Source organism: Lactuca saligna, chromosome 7 (genome assembly GCF_052625555.1).
Source record: "Lactuca saligna cultivar CGN05327 chromosome 7, ASM5262555v1, whole genome shotgun sequence".
NCBI lineage: Eukaryota > Viridiplantae > Streptophyta > Magnoliopsida > Asterales > Asteraceae > Lactuca > Lactuca saligna.
The window spans coordinates 73239521-73248424 of NC_136423.1; positions in this window are offsets into that span (position 1 = coordinate 73239521).

Sequence of the window (8904 nt, forward strand, 5' to 3'; positions counted from 1 at the left end):
AACACTTAACCCTAATCGTCATTTTATGTGAAAACCCTAATTTCACTTGGGTTTATTATTAGGCCTTGATGATTGGATTATTAATGGGCCATCCAAGATCTATCAAATGGACTAGAATAATTAATGGGGTTCAGGTAAGGCCCATATGAAGAGTTGGGCCCAATTTAGAAAATTGGGCCATAGTTGGGCTTTAATGATTTTATAATATTGGACCATTAGACTGTCAAAGGTTAGACTGGAATAAATGATTGGGCCTTATGGTAAGAACTTGTAAAGGTTTAGGCCCAATTTGGAAAAGTGGGCCATAGATTGGGCTTTGACTCATAGTTGACTTTTGGGCCTTTGGATTGGGCCTTGGGCTTGAATAAAGCTGATTTAGGGGTAAAGTAGTATTTACCCCAAGTATGTATTTACAGTTTGTGTTGGAACCCAATTATTAATTGGGTGATGTTTTGATGATGACAGTTGGGAAATTGTCATCCAGCAGCTGAGGTTGGGTCTGCGAGACTTCAGCAGTGTGGGGTTGAGTCTACGGGACTTCAGTAGTGTGAGGTGAGTTACCTTCTAGTAGAAGTGGGTCTAAGGCACCAAGGTCGACCCACTAGTAGTTGACTATAGTTGAGATGATTGTCTTTGTTATAATTGTATGGTTTGCTACTACCTGGTATGTTTATGTGTTAGCATGATATGTTATATATGATAACGGTAGTAGGAGGGGAATAGTCGCAAAGTTTGGTTGTTGGGACCAAAGGGTAGGTCAGGCACCCCAGATATGCCTAACAATATTATTATGTTATGATATGATATTTTGTGATAATAGTAGGGGTGAAATAGTCCCCGTGACCGGGTGAGATAGATCAGAAGGTAGGCAGGCACCCCAGAATGGCTTGACACGGGTAGTCAGCACCCCAGAATGGCCTGACACCAGTAGTTAGCACCCCAGAATGTCTTAACACGGGTAGTTAGCACCCCAGAATGGCTTGACATGGGTAGGTTGGGCACCCCAGAATTGCTCGACAGTATGTATGCTATGTGATTGTATGGTATGTTGTATGATGGGGGAACTCACTAAGATTCATGATTACAGTTTTCAGTTTGGGTTTCAGGAACCTCGTTTTCAAAGGAAAGGAGTCGTCTTGATCGCAACGCATCACATTATGGTTTTCTGCACATGAGATCTTGGGGATTACACTCTGATATTGTTTTATGATAACATGTTTTGATTATTTCTACTTTGGTTTTGACATGACATGATATTATGGATGTTTTATTGTACTGATGGTTTTATAATAACGTATTTAAAAATGAAATTTTGGCCCGTATTTTTGGGATGTTACAAATCTAGTTAGATAACATACCTTTTATTGTAGTTGAAACCTTGAAGTTTTAAGAGCCTAGCACCAATAGTGTGAATGCCTCAAGTGGAACCACAAATCACCACCAACAAATGGAAGAACTTGAGAGGAGATAATATGCACTCAAAATCGACCAGCACTCATACAATAACTATAGGTACCGATTTCATGAACCAAACGACTTCTTATATAGTTTGGCTACATTAGGGTTTCACCATGCAAACCCTAATGTGTATGACTTTCCACATTCCTCATGCTCTATGGGTTTTAACCTCCATGGAGTATCCATGGGTCACCACATGGGTTTAGCCCAACATAAGGAATCATGGATCATTAGCGCACATTATAAGAATGAATGATTTACATAATTAATCCCTATATATTTAATTAGTCTCTTTTGATCACAAAATTAATTCCAAATTAATTCTTGATCAATACTAATTAAATAATATGATTTCATATTAATATATTAGAACTTATAATATATTAATAAATCGTAACTATCCTATTCTCAAAATCCATCCTTCAAATTGTTCTAGTGAAGTGCAACCCAAATGGACCATGCTACTCTCAGGTCAAGTACATACCAAATATAGTTATGGACTTAGACACCTTATCCAACTCCAACCAAAATCCAACATGCATACAAGCTGCATATCCTCAAGAGTCTGAAGAGTCCGCTCACTCTGACCATCGGTCTGTGGATGAAATGTTGTACTGAAATGGAGACAAGTGCCCATCTCGTCATGGAACCGCTTCCAAAATCTAGAAGTGAAACGAACATCCCTGTCTCAAACCACTGATATCAACACCCCATGACGTGCCACCACCTCCTAAACATAAATCTCGGCCAATTTCTCTATAGAAATACTCTCCTAAATCGGAATGAAATGCGCTCTTGGTCAATCGATGCACGATGACCCAGATAGAATCCACTCTATGTGCAGTCCTAGGAAGCTTTGTGATGAAATCAATACTGATGTCTGTTGGGTTTTGAGCATTCTGACACTCCTATGGTGTACATGCAACCCTAAATACCTTGGATCTATGTTTTCTCTATTATACATGCAAATATCAATTTACAAGGTATTTATCCTAACTAGCATATTATGAAGTACAAATAATATAAAATCTAGTAGAATGACATACCTCTTTGTTGGTTCTTGATTCCATGTAGCTTGAGAGCCTAGTGGCCCAAATGTAACACCTCAAATGGTTCACACAACATCAAATGCATTTGGAATAACTTAGAGAGAAAATAGAACAATTAAAAATCGGTTTGCCCTCACTCCTTTCACTAGTGGCCGATTTCTTCAATCATAAGATGCTTATATAGTTGTTACAATTAGGGTAAACCCTAATTGTCATCGCTTTCCATTTCCTTGGATCCATGGGTTCAAATACACTATGGAGCATCTTAGGGGTTTTTGCCCAACTTGATAATCCATGGAGCATTAGCCCATGATATAAGTATGGATTATTTACACAATCAACCCATATATTTTATTAGTCTTCTTTTGATCACTTAATTAGTTCTAGATTAATTCTTGATCAATACTAATTAAGTAATCTTATTAATATATTAAAACTTATAATATATTAATAAACCTTAAGTGTTGTTTCTCTCGTTTTTGTCTATCCAAATGCATGATGCCATGAAACCCAAATGGACCATGTCGGGTCGGGTCAAGTATATACCAATTATAGTTATAGACTTAGACACTAATCCAACAATCTCCCACTTGGATAAGTCTACAACTATTATTGCAAGTACGAATTCATAACCCGACTAGAAATCATAGCTCTCAAAAGCCATTGTCGAACTCTAAACAAATCAATGACGCATCCATTAGATAAGTGATGATATATTCCTCCATTCGTGATATCATACGGACTGAGACATGGATTATAATCATTCTCTCTGTCCATTTGTTGTATCTCGATTTCCGATTCATGATGATTGACTAATTGAACAAATTAAATCAATCTAGGCTCGATCGAGCACTTACATTTTGTCATCACTAAATCATCGAGGGGCCCACATATATCGCTTTTATCCCTTTGAGGGTAAAAGGAATGGATAAACTTCGACTCATATGCTTGTAGTGACTACTTGTTGAATCATACACAAAGTCACGTTTTATAACATCGATTTACCAATGCGTTTTCGTGCAATCAATGTGCAACCAAATCATAGTCAACAAATCATATCTCTAGGTTTGAAGAATATAAGATATTATCGTCTCATGATTCACTCGTGATAAAATCCATGAAGTGATTCAAATGAGCGTGGGTTGAATCCAACACTCAGAACTTATGAGCACTCATGAATGTTGTAGCAACACTTGCTATGTCTAATGCACCTTAGACAAATCTTACAAGCTAGATTCATGACAGTCTTGATTCATATATACTTCCAATATATGACCGACTGTGGATGGTTTGAATAACTTAGTTATTCGGGAAGAATGACCTAGTTATTCAGGAAGTCAAAACATGCAAAGTGAAACACAAGAATAATACTAATCCTTTATGGCCCCAACACTTTGAGTGTAAATAAAAAACACCTTTTATCTAAGCACTATATTGATTACTCATTATCCAATGTTTCGATATATCAACTTAATACTTGAATTAAAACAATAGTCATGCCATGCTATAAGCATGCACAACATGTTTGTCCAAACAACAGTTATGCCATACTCCAAGTACGCACACTATGTTTACATATGGTCCTCTCCTTGTGAAACAGATCGATTGACAATATTTCAATGATGCTCATTTCACAATTCCAAATCCTTTACAATAAATGTAAGAACACCAAATTCTTGTCATTCACTATAATCTTGTTAGATTCTAAACTTATATGAAATGATCCTCTTGTAATGAATATGCACACAAGTCACATAGACTTGGCAACAAACATTACAAAGTATTCCAATGGAAAGCAATTCTATGGAAATGAAGTTTCAAATTCAAAGTACATTCCTTTGAATATCCTTCTTTGCATTAAGTTCTTTAATCTTACATAGATTGAAAGAATAACTTCCACCTATGGAAACAATTCCATATTACCATTTTGACTATCAATTCTGAACAAGAGTTAACTTTTTCAGAACATGTCAATATGGTCCTAACTATATACTTCCAGTTGTCCATGACAATTTCTTAATCAATTTAGTCATATCCAGTTCTATTCTCTTTTCCCTCTTAATGCCCTATGCATTTGGAAAAATTTAGAATGGATAAATATTATAGCACATGTAATCGATCCTATATCCAAAACATATAGGACACGATTCATGCTATAAAATTTTTGTTTGCCATGTTCTCATAATTCGAACTATGAAGAGGGATGCTGTAATCATAGTCGAATTTTGAGAACGCAACATATATAGAATTTCCTTATGTTGAATCATTCCAACATAACATTCAAATATATTCTTAACTAAAGTTGATTAAAATCTCAATCTAAGCTTGTAGAATTGGAATGAAGTATAAAATCCTCCTCTTAATTATAGCAAAACAACTATTTCAAGGCGAATTGAAACTTTTGTTTTCTATAATTAATATTGCTAGCATAACACTTATGCTCCCACTAGCTTTGACATGTATCCAGAGATCAGCTGGACTTTTAGAAATCAATAATTTATTGACTTTCTTACCAAAGTTCAGATTTCTGATATGCAATTGCTTTAATAAGACTTTATCAAAAACACACACATTTACTTAAAATCTACTTATTGAAAGAGTTCCCTCACCATCATTTTCATGAATCTAAGAGAAACATTATGACACTTACATTTTATGGTGTAAGTGTTCCTATCCATGTGAATTTGTTATAACCATGATCACATGACAAGGTTAGTGGCAAATCCAAACACATATGGACTGAACTTGTTCAATCTTAATTTTTTGCCACCCGGCAGCACAAGGGCCTACCATTGCTTCCAGGTTGTTATGCAAACAATTGAGAACTCATAGAACTCACAAGCATAGTTAACTTTTACTGGAATAGACACAGAAATAAGAATATGTCAACACGATAGGTTACAGACCTCAAGTCGTGGGCTAGCAATTAAAAAAACTCTTGATTAGTTCTTGAAACTATCTCAATACTCCCACTATCCTCTTGACACATAAGATTCTCTTTGTCAAGAACTATTCCTTGACAAAACAAAAATTCAAGAGTTAATGCGGATTCTTATCAAGTTAAACACTTCTCACATTTGGTCTTAGTTGGTCTTTATGTTTCCAAAACATCACAACTTACCAATCTCAAATGTACAAGAATAGGAAACATCTTACTCTACATTTGACAAGTGTTTTGAACTTTCTAAAGATTATGTCACTCAAGGCTCAATCTTGGAGTATGACTCTAAGATTTTATGTTGGAACGAAGTATGCTTTATCTTTTGGTTTAACCATTTCAACAAGTCATGATTCCTCTCCTTAGCCAAACAAATGAACTAAGGTGTCCTTAGAGGATGAATTGTGATATGGTTTCATAATCACTAAGATAATCATAAAACAAGATACACAAGTACTCTCCCATCTCTTCAGATTGGAGAAACTTTTATCTTTCTGCCTTATTTGATTCTTCTTATTCATTCTGCCATACATTGAAACATTTCCAATGTTTCAGAATTACACTAAAACTTGTAAGCATAATCATATTTACTCAACTTTAGTAAATCATAACGAATAATCTTATCAACCTTTGTAGTGGACCTGACTAGTGCAAAACCTAATGTACCCGATCCTTCAGTCCTTCTCTTGAATCACATGCGAATGTGAGCAAGGAATTAGTCTTAATTTACCAAAGATGAAAATTCTCATTCATCACACAATACAACTTGCATGATTCCAAGTTTCTATCCAACTGAAACTTGGGTGATGAGAATCTTTCCTTATTTGATAAATTATGACACTATCACAAACGAAAGAATCAAATTCATTTTCCAATATTGCTTATCAATGGAAACATATAAACAACAATTTTTCACAAATGCCTTTGTAAGGATACTTAAAATTAATAAAATAAATACTTTTCTTTTATTTTAAAACTTGCGGAAAAACTTATCCTTACCATGCAAATTCATATGAAAACTTTGTTGTTATCTATTACTAAGCAATATCTCATAACTCTTATGCGGTGGCTCAAAATTCTGGTCATTGAACCATGCGATCAGAATCAGCACACTTTTTCTCTAAGCTTCCTTTGATTCTTCAAAAAAATCAAAATGTAATTACATTACATCATGTATTAAGAATATGTGACATCCCCAAAATCTCGGCCAGAAAAGACCGGTTTCATTTATGCTTTTTAAACATTTTCAGAGTAAATCCTTTTGATTTTAAAAGAGATGCGGATTTGTTCCCAAAAACAAAACATGATAAAAGTGATTTTTATCAAAACATTTCATAAAGAAATATAATTTCATTTCATAATAAAAAATCGGGATGTCATGTTCCGATATAGACCATAAAGCATAAACGATAACATTACAAGTCATTCAACAAATATGTACATATACAGACTTGTAAACAAAACAACTTGATGATTCGTCCATCTTATGCCCTTGCGCCACTTCCTGTAATACAATTAAACTGAGTGGGTTAGGCTTGGGGGCCTGGTGAGCATATAGGGTTTTCAACCCACAATAAATAATTATATTTAATTTCAACAATCAACAATAAACCCGATTACCCATTCCTGTTATCCTCACTTTACATTCCTAAAAATGACATCTAATATAAGGAACCTAATTCCGGATTATCATCGGGACGGACATTATTGCAGAGGGGCTTCCTCAACAATAGGTGTCCTAAAGGCAACCATATGGGGGATAGAGTACACCAATGAACACGTCGTTCACAACACCTACAGGTGATGAGCCTACTAGTGTTTCACAGGACTGTCTAGAATAGTCTGTGATCGTCATCCATACTCTGCTGAATGACTAGAATAACACCAACAACATCAAGGCCTCTCATCTGTTTATTACACACCAAATATTTACCCATGTTCTACCCAACATATTAGTAGATAAAAATATACATTTTTATACATAGTTTAAAACCTATATAGCATGCTCGATCAATACATTTTTTCCACATAACAGATGAGGCACACACACATAACACGTATTTCATAGAGAATAAATTAGATATATGAGATAGAAGAAAGTGAATATACATTCACACATATAATCAAAAAAGTATACACATAACACGTATTTCGTATAAAATACTTCATAATAATGTGTTAGAAGAAAATAACTACACACTCACTTGATCAGAAGATGATCGGGTAGCACTACGGCTTGCAGAAGTAGTGTTTCTCTGTAGATCTGGAAGATCTTCACAAAAACCGGGCTCCTCGCGGGCAGAGCTTCGGCTCGGGAATAACGCTCTTTGGGATCCTCGGGGCTTCGGATCATGCTTCGGGGCTCGGGAATATTATCGGGGCTTCGGGGTATAAACAACACGCAAATCGAGGCAAAAAATAGAGAGAAAAGAAGAAGTTTGTAAAGGAATAAGGCTGCCCTCGCATCTCCTTTTATAGGGTCTGATCCTCGGAAGTACGCTGGGTGTACGAGGGTCTTACGCCGGGCGTACTCCTCCGAAGGCGTCACTGCGTGCGTCATCGGCTCCTGTACGTCATCGCATACGAACTCGGAGCACTCGAGTGGTACGCTAGGCGTACTTCGGATGAGTCCGGTGACTCCTCTTCGGATAATACCAAGATTTAGAATTAAATTTAAATATTAAATATTTAATAAACTTTGAAATTCATATCTTCTTCATACGAACTCTGTTTTCGATGTTCTTTATATCCACGCGTAGGTGAGACTACGCTCTACAACTTTCGTTTAGACTCTGTCGGCTAATTTTGAATTTATTTTTATTATTTATTTTTAGTAGGCCGGGACAGAAAAACTTCGTTATAAATTCATAACTTCTTCGTCCGGCGTCCGTTCTCGCCTAACTTTTCATTGTTTCGCTACTAACAACGAGATCTTCGATTCTCGTTTAGATTGTTTCAGCTAAAAACCGCTTAATCTCAAATCGAGTATTCGGGCTGCATACTACCAAGACGAAACTTTAGAAAATCATAACTTCCTCACACGAAGTCAGATTTGGGCGTTCTATATATATTCGGAAACCTCGTTTCAATTACTACAACCTTATCCAAAGATATCGAGTTTATTTTACACTTAAATTTTGACACTCATTTTATTCTTAATTAATCAAATCACATAATTAAGAAAATAAACACATAATTCACATAATTCACAAATAATATATTTTTATTATTTCAAATTGGGTTACAAAGGTTAACCTAGACTATTACATTACTAAAAATGGCAAACCCAGAAACATGGGCGTTACAGAATCTCCAAAAGAGACTTAATAGAGTTAGATAATGGACTTTACCTGAAGTAGAGTCAAACTTTTGACTTTACCATCCTTATGAGGTTTCAGGTAAATTCAGCAGCTTCGCAACCAATGCCCCTCTTATTGGCAAAAGGAAACATATGGACTC